This window comes from Erithacus rubecula, assembly GCF_903797595.1.
Source record: "Erithacus rubecula genome assembly, chromosome: 6".
In the NCBI taxonomy this organism is placed as follows: Eukaryota; Metazoa; Chordata; class Aves; order Passeriformes; family Muscicapidae; genus Erithacus; species Erithacus rubecula.
Genome location: NC_136688.1, coordinates 14,776,083 through 14,788,167, shown reverse-complemented (window position 1 = coordinate 14,788,167; position 12,085 = coordinate 14,776,083).

Sequence of the window (12,085 nt, the reverse complement as noted above, 5' to 3'; positions counted from 1 at the left end):
ATGTCAATTAATCATTCTTTTCATCTACAAGAGCAGAATTATCCCTCATACATGCAACTGCCTCATAGCAATATATTATGTTGGACATTATATACATTACTCATTTAAATTTTTGCTTTGTAAGCCTTCTGGGGTCCTTTATCCCTTGGGAAAAAGACTATCCTAAAAGAAAAAAAGAGTTTTAAAAGTTTTGTTTGTCAAGAGCTAGGGAAGATACCGAAGTTTTCAAGCTCTATTTTTAGTATTTCTGCAATTCTGAAAATGCCTGCTGCACAGACAAAGAAGTTCCATGTGTTTGTTACTGTGCACTGAATGCTGCTGGCTTTTGTTCTAGTACTGCTATTGAAAGCATATGTGAGATAATTTCCATTTTCTAACAGAACCTTAAATTAACACTTTCAGTTGCCTCACTTCCTGGGAACAGTTATTTGTATTTTCATGCAGCTGAGGGTGTGAAAGCCCTTGTGAAAATGTGTACAACCATTTTTTAATGGATCAATAGGAACAGCTCTGTGCTGATTCATTGTACCTCAGCTTTCAACAGAGTGAGAATGATGTATTTACTTCTATTTAACAGAAAAAAAAAAAAAAAAAAGAAGAAGAGAGAATATCTAAGTCACATACTTAAAGAAGGAAAAACAAAAGGAAAAAATCAAACTGCTCATAAGATTACACAAGATAAAGAGGTAAAATTATTTAAAACAGTTCCTTGTACTAACCTTGTGGAAGTCATAAATAATTTCTATTTAACTGTGGACAAAATATCACCATCTTCTTTTTGCATAGCATATGTTGGTATGAAATATATATGGGACAATGAAAACTTGAAATTATTGGAATCAGTTGTTTCAGTTGGCTGTTCAGGAAAATTCTCACCAAAGAGAACCCCACATGTCACAGTTTTGTAGCCTAGTGAGGTCTAACATTTACAGCCCAAATTATATTTTAATCAATAAATTGATAATCAAAAATCAAGAAAGAAATCAAAGAAATAAAAAAAAGGTCAACATTAAAAAATCCAAGTTGTTCTAAGTAGTGCTTAGCAAACATATTCCTCCTTACTACCTGAAAACAAGCTCAGCAAAGAAAATAAGTAATTTAAAGTGTGGATTGATAGAGTGTGCTGATAAGAGAACTAACCTGGGAAAGTCTGGAATTTAATTATAGCCTATCATGAAGGATATTCAGGTGCATGCTGTGTACAGGACAATTCTACTTCTACTCACTTTTGAATAGTTACCAGAAATATTCTTAATAAAGAAGACATTGGCAATTTTGTGCAGAGAACAGAACTGAGATCTGCAGCTGCACACATGTGCAAGTTCTCTGTAATGCAAGGAAAAAATACTGAATTTCGTGAGCAGATGCTATTGCAACATTACTTGAAATTGCACTGCAGCACGACACCACCACCAAACCCAGCTATTAATCTTTGTGCATCACTGGGCATTTACATTTCCCATACACCTTTTTCAAGAGCACCTGTGCTCTGTACTTTTATGGTAGCACAATGAAAAACATGACATATTTAGTTTCTTGTGTCTTCCTAATTTCTCATTTATTAGCTGTAGTAATTAGATTATTGTTTACCTGCTCTGTTTTTGTAGAGGATGTAATTCCAAAGTGAATTTAAAGCAGGCTTGGTTTAGCATTCTGCCAAAACCCAAACAGGCTTTCCTCTGCTAAAAACAGCTAAAATTGTTCTTTATGTAGCCAATCCAATCAAACTATGCTAACATAAATACCAGATTAAAATGTCTACATGTCCCAGAATATGTAAAATGAGAAGGAAATGGAAATGGAAGTTATATCTTGTCAGTAAAAGGCTTTAATCATTTGGCTGATGCTTCAAGAGGAGAAAAGTATCCCTTGAAAAGCATCTACATTTTGAGTGTGTACCAAGATAGAAGAGCTTGTGCATTAAAACACCACAGCTAAATTACAGTTCATATAACCCATTTGGAAAATTTAACAAGTCTCATCAGCTCTCCACTCTCTGTAGGCAGGTGCCACCACATTGCACCAGGAGTCTTCTGACTTTCACAGCTGAGAGAAATACTCTCTTGCCACTCAGATTCACTTTCTTCGAAGTCAGCTGTGCTCATGATGGAAATATTTTCCCAAAGCCAGTGCTGCTGCTAACGATGCAGCAATGTGTGATCTGCACACACATCATGGGTTTGGAGGAGAGGTTGGTGCTGTGGGGAAGCTGCTGAGAGCACATTTGGGGTTTGCTTCTGGAAAGACTTTGCTAGTGAAGCCTTACATCACTACTGAAGACGTGTGTCAGCTTTGTGTGAGAAGTTTAAAGTGGCAAATCCAGAAGAATACAGGCTGTTTCTTTTTGTTGACGACACCTGGCAACAATATATAAATAGATATTTTATAGCAGTTGCAGGTAAACTGTAAGGGTTGGTTTTTGAAATATTTTTTTAACTATAAAATATTCTATAATTATGCATGTGATTTTTAACATTTAATATACAAGAATAAATCTCTTGCTGGTTTTAGAGTCTTGCATCGAAAGCCTGTGTGGTTTCTCTTCTTTCCCTCTTCCAGGAGAGTTCTTAGTAAACTTCTGTACCCTCGTGGCAGGTTTTTTGCTGTCTGTTCTCAATTGTCTTCTGAAAATTAGACCATTTTATTCATTGTGCTGTGCTAAACACTTCTCAGCCTCTCAACTAATTCATTCCAAGCACACTGAGATACCAGCAGGGAAAAGCCCCGACCCAGGAAAGGAGGGCCTGCCCACCGGCTGACCCTGTCCCCCCGAGGGACTGTGACCATCCCCAGCACTGACCCTGTCCCCCCGAGGGACTGTGACCATCCCCAGCACTGGCCGTGCCCCCCCGAGGTACCCTGACCCCGGGGCCATCCCCAGCGCTGGCTCTGTTGCCCCCTCCTCTCTCATTAACCCTGAAACACGCCCCAGCCCTGGCGCCCGGTCTGTGCTGCCACCTTGTGGGCACAGCCCGGTACTGCAGCCATTCCCCGAGCCGGCGCCCGGTCTGTGATGCTACCTTGTGGGCACAGCGCGGTACTGCAGCCGCCGCCGAGCCGGCGCTGCTTTCGGCGTCGTTGCCGGATTCCGGCAGGCGCCTTAGAAAGGCGACATTGTCGGCGTCACCCTCCCCTCAATTCACAGACTCCCCCCGCTCCCCGCTCGGTCCGGCCAGCGGCGGGAACGCTTCTGCATTGCGGATCTCCAGCGAGGAGAACAGCATCGCTGCCCTGCTGGGGAAAACGGGAGGGGTCTCCCTCACTCCACACTTCCCCCGAATTTGGCTTGCAGCTCCCTTTTTATAGGATGGTTTTTCTTGTAGTAATCAATAGTTGTTCTTGTTTTGTTGTACTAATTCTGCAAGGTAAGCAGTGGTGGTCAAAGAAACTTCCAAAATTGGTGGGACAGCTCTTGGGACAATTGGTCATGAAACCATCTGGTCTGGGTAGATAAAAACAGGAGAAGTGGGAATTCTGATCTTTAGCAGATAGTTTGTGATTGATTACACAAAGGCAGGAAATCTGATTCTGCAAAAAGCCCTTCAGCCTATGAAAACCCCCTTTTTTTTTTCCTTTTACAAACTGGTATACACGGCATTCATAACAGGGATTTAAAGAGAGTGGGTTTAATCATATATTTCCCTTTATCTAGGTCCATGGTCTTTTCTTATTTCAAGTATTCTGGCTTATACAAACTCCAAAACTTCTATGATTAACACGAATCATTTATCAATTATCAATTATCACAGAGGGGATGAGGATTAGAATTGCACAGTTAGCAGCTACACAGCTACTTCTACACAGATACAAGAGCTAGCAGTGCTGGCAGCTCTCAGTGCCAAGCCAAGCCTGCTCCTCGCCGAGACCGCCCCGCCCCGCCCCGCCCCGTGCCCCGCCCAGCCCCGCTCCATTCCGCCCCGAGCTCTCTTCAGTCGTGAGGTGATCGTTGTGCCTGGCGGGTCTCCGGACACGGGCTCAGCGCCTCACACGACACCAGCGACTACCGATGAAGGTAGACAGCATTTTTTTTTTTGCGGAGCACCACGGCAGAAGAGTGTTTCGCAGCCCACACACCGCAGGCGCAGAGGAGGGTTCTGAGCTGCAAGACCCACCTCAGGCAGACCAGTCACCTGAGGAAGGTGGGTGCCATTTTGTTTGCCTTGCTCCCCGCTTGCCTCGGAGGCAGGGCTGCGCTTTCTCGAAGCCTCCGCCATGTTGGTGGCTCGGGCCTGCTCTCCTCTCGAACCCCCGTTAATTCAGACTCACTGTGTCTGCCTTGAGCGGAGAGGAGGAGTTCCACACAGGACATGGGAGGCAGCCCCTGACTACAGACATGGCAGCCGTCAGAGAATTTCGCAGTTCGTGAGGGGAAGAGATGAGGTATGTCAGAACAGCAAGAATGTGGAGAGGCAGTGGAATACATTCAGCCTTGGCGCCTCGCACCCACTTATCTTAGGCACAGTGGCGAGGTGTTCGCTATGTGGGCGAGTCGCGGCGGCTGCCTCACGCAAGGGGGAATCAGGTGAGCGTGTTGCTGAGAAAGGATGAGGGTCACTGAGGAGGGGGTGTGGGCCGTGCATGTGCCTGAGGGGAAGCAAAGGTAGTTATGAGCCGGGCGGCTTCGGCGGCGGCTCAGGTGGCGGGCAGCTTCAGCGATGCGGGCGGCTCGGGCGCCAGGCCGTGGCTTCGGGGATGGTGGCGATGCGGGCGGACTTAAAACTCTCTGTGTCCGCCTGTCAGTGAGGCACTGGGTGGGTCTGCATCCCCCGATCGTGGAGTACCATGGGGCAGCTGCGGGGGAGACAGGGAGGAGGGGTGGAAAGCGGCCATCACTGGACTGCATGGTGTTCCAGTTTGTGAGGGGAAGTGCCTGAGAAAACTCAGAAGGGCAGTGGAATGTTGATGAAAGAGGAATGCTGGAACTCCCTGGCGCCAGCTGTGGGGCAGGAAAAAAGCATTTTGGGGCAAAATTGAGCAGTGTGCGCACAAAAGCTGCTGTTGGGTGTGGGGGACGTGGAGCAGACATTTTTTGTTTAAAAATTGGAACTGGTCTCGAGATCAGAAAATTGATTTTGGAAAAGAGTCTGGGGTAAAATTTGGCTTGCATGTGTTGGGAATATTTTGTGGTAAAACCTGAGGCAATATTGAAGAGCCAGAGGAATTTTGATATCTCAGTAATCTAAAAAGAGTGAATAAAAATAAAATCATAAGCAGACGCTGTGATATAGAACTTTTTAGGAACAAGTTACGTGTTAATCTCTAGGAGGTATTTTGAAGGGAGATTCTGTGTAAGTCTTTGGGGCAGAGAATAAAAATTTTTGCAATAAAATTGTGGGTGATGTATTTGACACAGCTAGGATACGTGTTGGAGGCAAAAGCAGAGGCAGTCTTTTGGAAGGGTCCAAAGTCCCTTTCTTGTTGGAAAACCTGAGGTAACATACGTGAAACAAATTAATGATTTTTTTCAAAAAGTGAATTGGCAATAATTTAGAGAGGAAAACTGAGCCTATGTCAGGGAGAACCAGTTTTAATACAGAAGTTAAAAGCAGCCTCTTTGACAAAAAATGTGGGATAATCTGGAGACAGGTGACATTTTTAGCTGAAAACCTGGGATATTTTAGGAGGGTATTGTTGTGGCACAGTGGGAAGTGTAGACAAAATCTATTAGAAGAGCTTTTCTGATGTGTGACAAGGGGCAAACATGACCCATTTGATTTATAAACTATTCAGAGAAGAACCCAGGTATTGTCAACAGTTTATGTCTAAAAGATTTTAGATGTCCAACTGGAATTTTATAAAATTTTCCCTTTAAGGACAAAGGCTTGCAAACAGCATATATGCCTATAAACTTAGATATTTTGTGTTACTAACTAATGCACAACAGACTCAAAATGAGAGTTGTTTCCAACACCTGCCGCTTGTAATTCAAAGCATTCTATTATACCAAACTGTTTTCAGTTGAGAGTGATTATAGCACAGATATCAAAATACACCTATTCAGTAAAAGTTAATATAACAGAGCCATGACAAAAACGGAGGCAAATGTTATCTGTGAATCATTCCGAGTTAGCTCAGGAGGGTCTACACACACAGAGTAATCACTACAAACACCATTGCAAAAACAAGTGCTGTGCAAGACCGACTGCTAATATTTGGCATAGGGTGGTTTCAGACTCAGCCTGTAGAGCTGCTGGGTGGAAGGTAATGTACCTGGACCTTATCATGACTGTGTCGTCCATTGGCAGGTGACAAAGGACAACAGGACAAGAGCAAGGTGGATGAGCGGCAGCTTTGAGGTCGAGAGTGGAACGGCGAGGTCAAGAGCTAGCTCGGAGCTGAAGAAGGAGCGCGAGGGGCCTTCCGGGCAAAAGGCCTTCGTGGTACGGCCGGGGCACCTTCATGGTGCGGCCACTGCCTTTGTTTGGTCTGGGCGACCTCCCTGTGTGCAGGGCTAGTTCTTTGCTGTAGTTGGCCTTTTGCCGTTGTGCTCCTTTGGCTGCTTGGAGAGAGGGGCAACCCCGTAACGAGGGTGAGAGCCCCTGTCTCCGCACCTGAGGGGGGACACGGAGCTCCCCAAGCCCCCAGCCCGGCCGCCCTGTAAGCGGGGCAGGGCTTTTCCCCAGCTGTGGCAGCTTGCTGCCTGCTGCTGGCCCCTGGCCAGCGTGACCCCCTGTACTCGGGGCGCGTCACAGCCTTTGTCCCATGGCAGCCCTGAAGCGCCTTGGCGCGTCGAGCCCCTGTGCCCTCCCCACGGTGCAGTGCGGTGCAGGCCTGATGCTTTTGTCTCCCGCTGAGCAGTAGGGATGGCTCTCTTGATGAGCCCTTTGGCTGCACGGAACTCTCTCCCTCTTCTGGGACTGTCTTTCCCTCCCTCCCTCCCTCCCTCCCTCCCTCCCTCCCTCCCTCCCTCCCTCCCTCCCTCCCTCCCTCCCTCCCTCCCTCCCTCCCTCCCTCCCTCCCTCCCTCCCTCCCTCCCTCCCTCCCTCCCTGCCCTGTCTTTCCATTAGTTTGTATGAATGAGCCAGTGTGTGTGTGTGCGCGTGCTTTAGCCTCCCTTTAGAAATAGAGCAGCCTAGCTTAGACTTCCCAGGAGAGCGAGAGCAGCTCCGTGCAGCCACAAGGCGGTCCCTAAAATGCCTGCGTGGACAAAGCGTCCGGCCTTGCCCCTGCTTTCTGAGAAGGGTACGAAGCCGCTTAACGGTAGTGTGGGCAACGTGACCCGCCTGTAGCCAGGGCCTGGGTCTGGGCCTAGGGTGCCCTTTGTGCTGGTGAACTGGCAGCGTGCGGGCGCCTTACTGTGGGCACGTGTCAGGAACTTGCTTGTCCCTTTGTCCCCAGGAGCAGCCCCAGGTCCCTGTAAGCAGGGCTGGGGAGGCTTCCGTAGCTGGGTGACAGGAACCGCTGCGCCCGGGGCCTTTGCCAGGGCGCAGGTTGAAGAGGTGCTGCTGCCACCTCGCCGGCGGCCTCGTTATGGAGGCTGGAGGGACTCCGGCAGACGGCTGTGTTGCCGTGCCATGCCACGGCCAGCCCCTAAGCGGGTCTCAGGCCGAAGCCCGTGCTCCGTGACGCTTGTTGGGGGGTGCCGGGCTGTGGGGGTAGCCCTGTAAGTGGGGTTGTGTGCGCCCCCTGGTCTCGGCGGGCGGTTGGAGAGGGACCCCTCTGTAATCAGGCGGGTGTCCCTGGCCCCGGCCCTTGAGAGGCGTGGGGCCAGGAGTGGTGGGGGCTGGGCGTGTGCCCTCCCTGTCGCCAGGGCTGGGCTCCCAGCCCCTGGGGCCCTTGGGTCCCTTGGCCTTTAGGCCGTGAGTTGGGCTGCCTGACTGTGGAGTCTGGTTCCTGTTGCCGTGGGGAAGGGCCGAGCTCAGTGGCTCCCTGGGTGTGGACCGGCCTGTAAGCAGGCTGTGGGTCTGGGCGCCTTTGTGGTCCCTTCAGCTGGCAGCCTGCCTGGAGCGCCCTCCCCGTTAGTGGGGAGGGGGCCGGAATCAGAGAGAAGGAGCCTCCGTAGGCCTCAGGGACCAGGGCCGCCCTGTAACTCGGGGCCGGTGCTCTGGATTTCCGGGCACTTTGCAGTGTGTGCAGCGCCTTCAGCCCCTGTAAGCAGGGCTGGAGTCTCCTGTGCGCGGCTCTGCTTTGGGCCCAGCTTCTTTTGCCCGGAGGGCCTGGCTCCCATCGCGGCCTGGGACTTCGGCGGACATCGAGGTGGTGAGTCAAGCCGGAGCTGGAGGCTGTTGGGCAGCTGTGGGGGGAAGTTCTGTGGGTGGTGGCCCGGCGTGAGGGTCTCGATGTGGGGCTGGTGGGTGGCGGTTCCCTTTGGGAGCTGGAGCTCGTCGGGCCTGAGTGCGTCATCATCATCCATTGGCAGGCGCCGAGGGACGATGGGGCAAGAGCAAGGTGGATGAGCGGCAGCTTCGAGGTCAAGAGTGGAACGGCGAGGTCAAGAGCGAGCTCGGAGCTGAAGAAGGAGTGCAAGGGGCCTTTCGGGCAAAATTCTCCCTCTAATTGACACTTGGGGGATCATTAATGAAAAGTTGAAGGAGGGCAAGGTAGCTCTGAGGGGAGCGAGGCAGATTTAGAACAAAACAAGGATGAATCTGACTGCTATCCTGGGAACCCCCCAGAGCCAGACTCGCCCTTCTCGCTGACGACTCAGAGCGGCCCCGGCTGGAGCAGCCCCCATGCAGCCTGCGCTGCCTGGGGGGGGGCGGCCCCCTGCCCTTGTGGGGCCGCTCGCTGCCGAGGAGGTGCCGTCAGCCGGTCCCTCCACCGTGCCAGTGCCGCCGCTCGATCCGCCTGTCAGGGCAGAGCCTCCCCCTGAAAAGGTGCGGGTGGTGCTGGCCCGTCCGTCCCCGGTGCCGTCTGACCGTGACCCGCCTGCTGAGAGGGAGCCATCGGCACCAGCCACCCCAGAGAAGGAGGTGGTGCCGGCGCCTCCCTCCTCTCCGATGCTGGAGACCGACCTGCCTGCCCGAGCAGGGTCTGGGCTGCCCTTCTCTGCCTCAGCAGAGGTGGGGCTGCCTTCTCTTCTTCCCTCAGTTTCTCCATTTGTTCACCCGGGAGCGGTGCTGACCCCAGCGCTGGACCCCACGAATGGACCCCTCCCATCGGCATTTCCAGCTGCTTCACCGCTCCCACCCTGTGCTGACAGCAACGATGGCTTTGTCCTCACTTCAAAGGGGGGAGCAGCAGGGGCTGGTTTCATTCCTGCAGTGGGCATGAGAGGAGGGAGCACTGGGGCAGATGTTTCTGATCTCGATTCCCTTGTTCTAAGGGAAGAGCTGAAAACTTGCAATGATGATAATCCAAATGAGAGAGGCTCAGGCTTTTCCTGTGCCTGTGCCTGATGCTGTTCCTATTGTAGGACAGTGAAATTGGAAAAAGAGGAAGAAAAGATCTAACCAATCCAGTTATTGTGAATCACCTTTGCCTCATTTCAGGCTTCAAATGAGACATGCCTGGGTCTTTGCTACTGACCATCAAGGTGTCTGCCCTGACCTGCACCAGGGGCAGAGTGTGATCACAGCTCAGCTTTCACACGCTGACCAGCTCACCAACACCTACCAGAGAAAACACTGACCAGATGGTCCCTCTTCAAGCAGAGAATGGACATTCATCTGTTCATGCTGGAACTGTTGATATAGTTTTCATTGTTGTATTAGAATAATTACTTAGTGGTGGATTTTTTTCACTGTTTGATAAGTTTGGTAAATGGTGATGGGTTTTGTTATTGTAATTAGAATTAAATTTTAGAATTGAGTTTGTTAAAAGGAGGATTACCAACACTTCTCTTTCTTTACTCTTTAAAAATTAAAAGGGGGAATTTTGGACATTGCTGAAGGCCTAGGCACATTTTAGCTAGGCCTTTTTTCTCAAGTGCTAAGTATTTTTCTCAGGCCAGGAAACTTTCTCAGCCTCAGCTAGGATTTTTCCCAGGCTGGAGACATTTTCTCTATTGTAAACATAAGACAAGGAATCATAACAGAGAGAAACACCTGCAAAGTCCATGAGAAAGTCAGGGAGGAGAGGTGCCTCCTTCTCTGACCAATGATCTGTTTGTATTTTGTTTTCCACGAACTGTCTTATTTAAGGCAGTGGTTTCTTTCAATAAATTGTTCTTTCTTGCTCTTTTCTCCACCAAGCAGGAGGGTGTCTTGTTGCTGTTTTTTCACTGCTCCAGAACCCTTCCACTGCAACAGAGCCAGACACAGCATCAGTTAATCACCACTGCTGTGTTTTGGCAGGACTTTGGTTCTGCACGTGCAAAGCAACAGCAGCTTGTAAACTTTTTTGTCACTGAAGCTCAGCAGTGACTGAAGTGACATTTTTAATGCACTCCCTAATTGCAAAACACCTTCAGACACACTTTAATGACAGACAGGCAGCAGTAAAATCTGTGCTTTGCTGCTATGAGACAGGTCAGAAGGGCAGAGCATATCAAATAAAGGGACTGCTGCTTTAGCTGCCAGGCTGTGCAGAACACAGCAGCACTGCAAGTTAATTCACTGCTCTCACATTCCAGTCATTGTACTGTAGTCATTGCACACCAGTGGTCTTTGAAGTACTAATTATTTGTTAAAACTGATCTTCAGAAGAGCTTCAACAGCATGTGACTGACCAGACACTGCTGTGAATACCATGAACTGTGTGGACCACTCTGAAAACTTAAGCTTGATGAAAGTAAGATTGGCAACTTCTGTTTCCCAAAAGATCAAAAGGCACTGTAAATGCAGGAAACAAAAGAATTATCTTTCAAAACAAGATAATTATCAAATTCAAAAGAATTATCTTTCATCTTTCTGCTGATGAAAGTTTCCCTAAAACTCTCCTTACTGCACTCAGAGGAAGCAACATGTTTCCCCATGCCCAGCACCCGGTCTTGTATTTCACACTGCAGTACAAATGCAGGTATCCTAACAAGACTGTGCAGTCCATGTGCAGTTTTTTAGGACATGCCCAAATGGATGATTGGCTGTATTTACACTGATCAGGACACAGCCATGTTCACTAAGTGTGTCTGACCAGGAAGAATTTTCTGTAGCATATATTTAAGAGGTTTTTATTACTTATATCCATTTTATTCGTAATAACAACAGAGCAATTGCTCTAATTTAAGTTTCTGTTTTCTTCATCTCCTTAATGCATGCAGCAGAAGAACCTGCATCCTTTAATGCAATGGTAAGCTTTTGACAGCCATGACAGAACTTAAAATGGAGTGTATCTCAGTGTGACTCACCTCAGTTTTGGCCATGCTAAATTGTATTAGAATCATATATTCTGGCATCTGCACAGTCTAATTAAAATAATGCAGACCCTTGGTGTTATGGGATTGCTTCCACACCACTTTTCACAGCTGACTCACAGCTTTCTTTCAACTTCCTATCAATTCCTGCAATCGAATCTTAAGAGCAGATAGAATTCCTGTGTAGGATTCAGTAAATCATTTACAAAGATATAATACCTGCAAAATCCCTACATAGATCAGTGTAAAAAAATACTTTGGCATTTTCCTGTCTTCGTAAACAAATGCAAATGTCAATACTAACAACTTCAAGCCATTATCTTTGTTGCTGAGTTTTTAGAACTGAGCCTCTAGCATTTTGACACAGTGTTCTCATTTTGTTTGCATTCAGGACCAGTGCTTATTTTTAGTCATCAGAGATTGTATTATCCAAAATAAATAAAATTGGCATGAATTGGCAATAAATGAAAATAAATTCATTTAATAAAACACTCCATCAAGCTGCTGCATGTAAGATTCTCTGATTGTAGGTTCCTGAAGGTGAAAGTGCAACAAGCACCAACTGCCACCTCAACAGCACACAGCCAGCAGCATCAGATGAATCAAGATGCCATTATCCCCACCCATAACATTTTGTCTAGAAAGTCAAAGGGTGCTCAGTAAAACCCACTCACCCTTCAGCAGTCCCAGTTTGCCTGTGGACAAGTCTGACAGACAATAGAAATTGACTGTAGCCTATTGTGCCTTGAATGAAGTGACTCCACTGTGGGAGCTAAGACAGAGTACTGTGGATTTAATTAGCATAAGCAGCTTGATAACCAAGATGCCTTGGCAAGAGCAAACAGAGCTTTG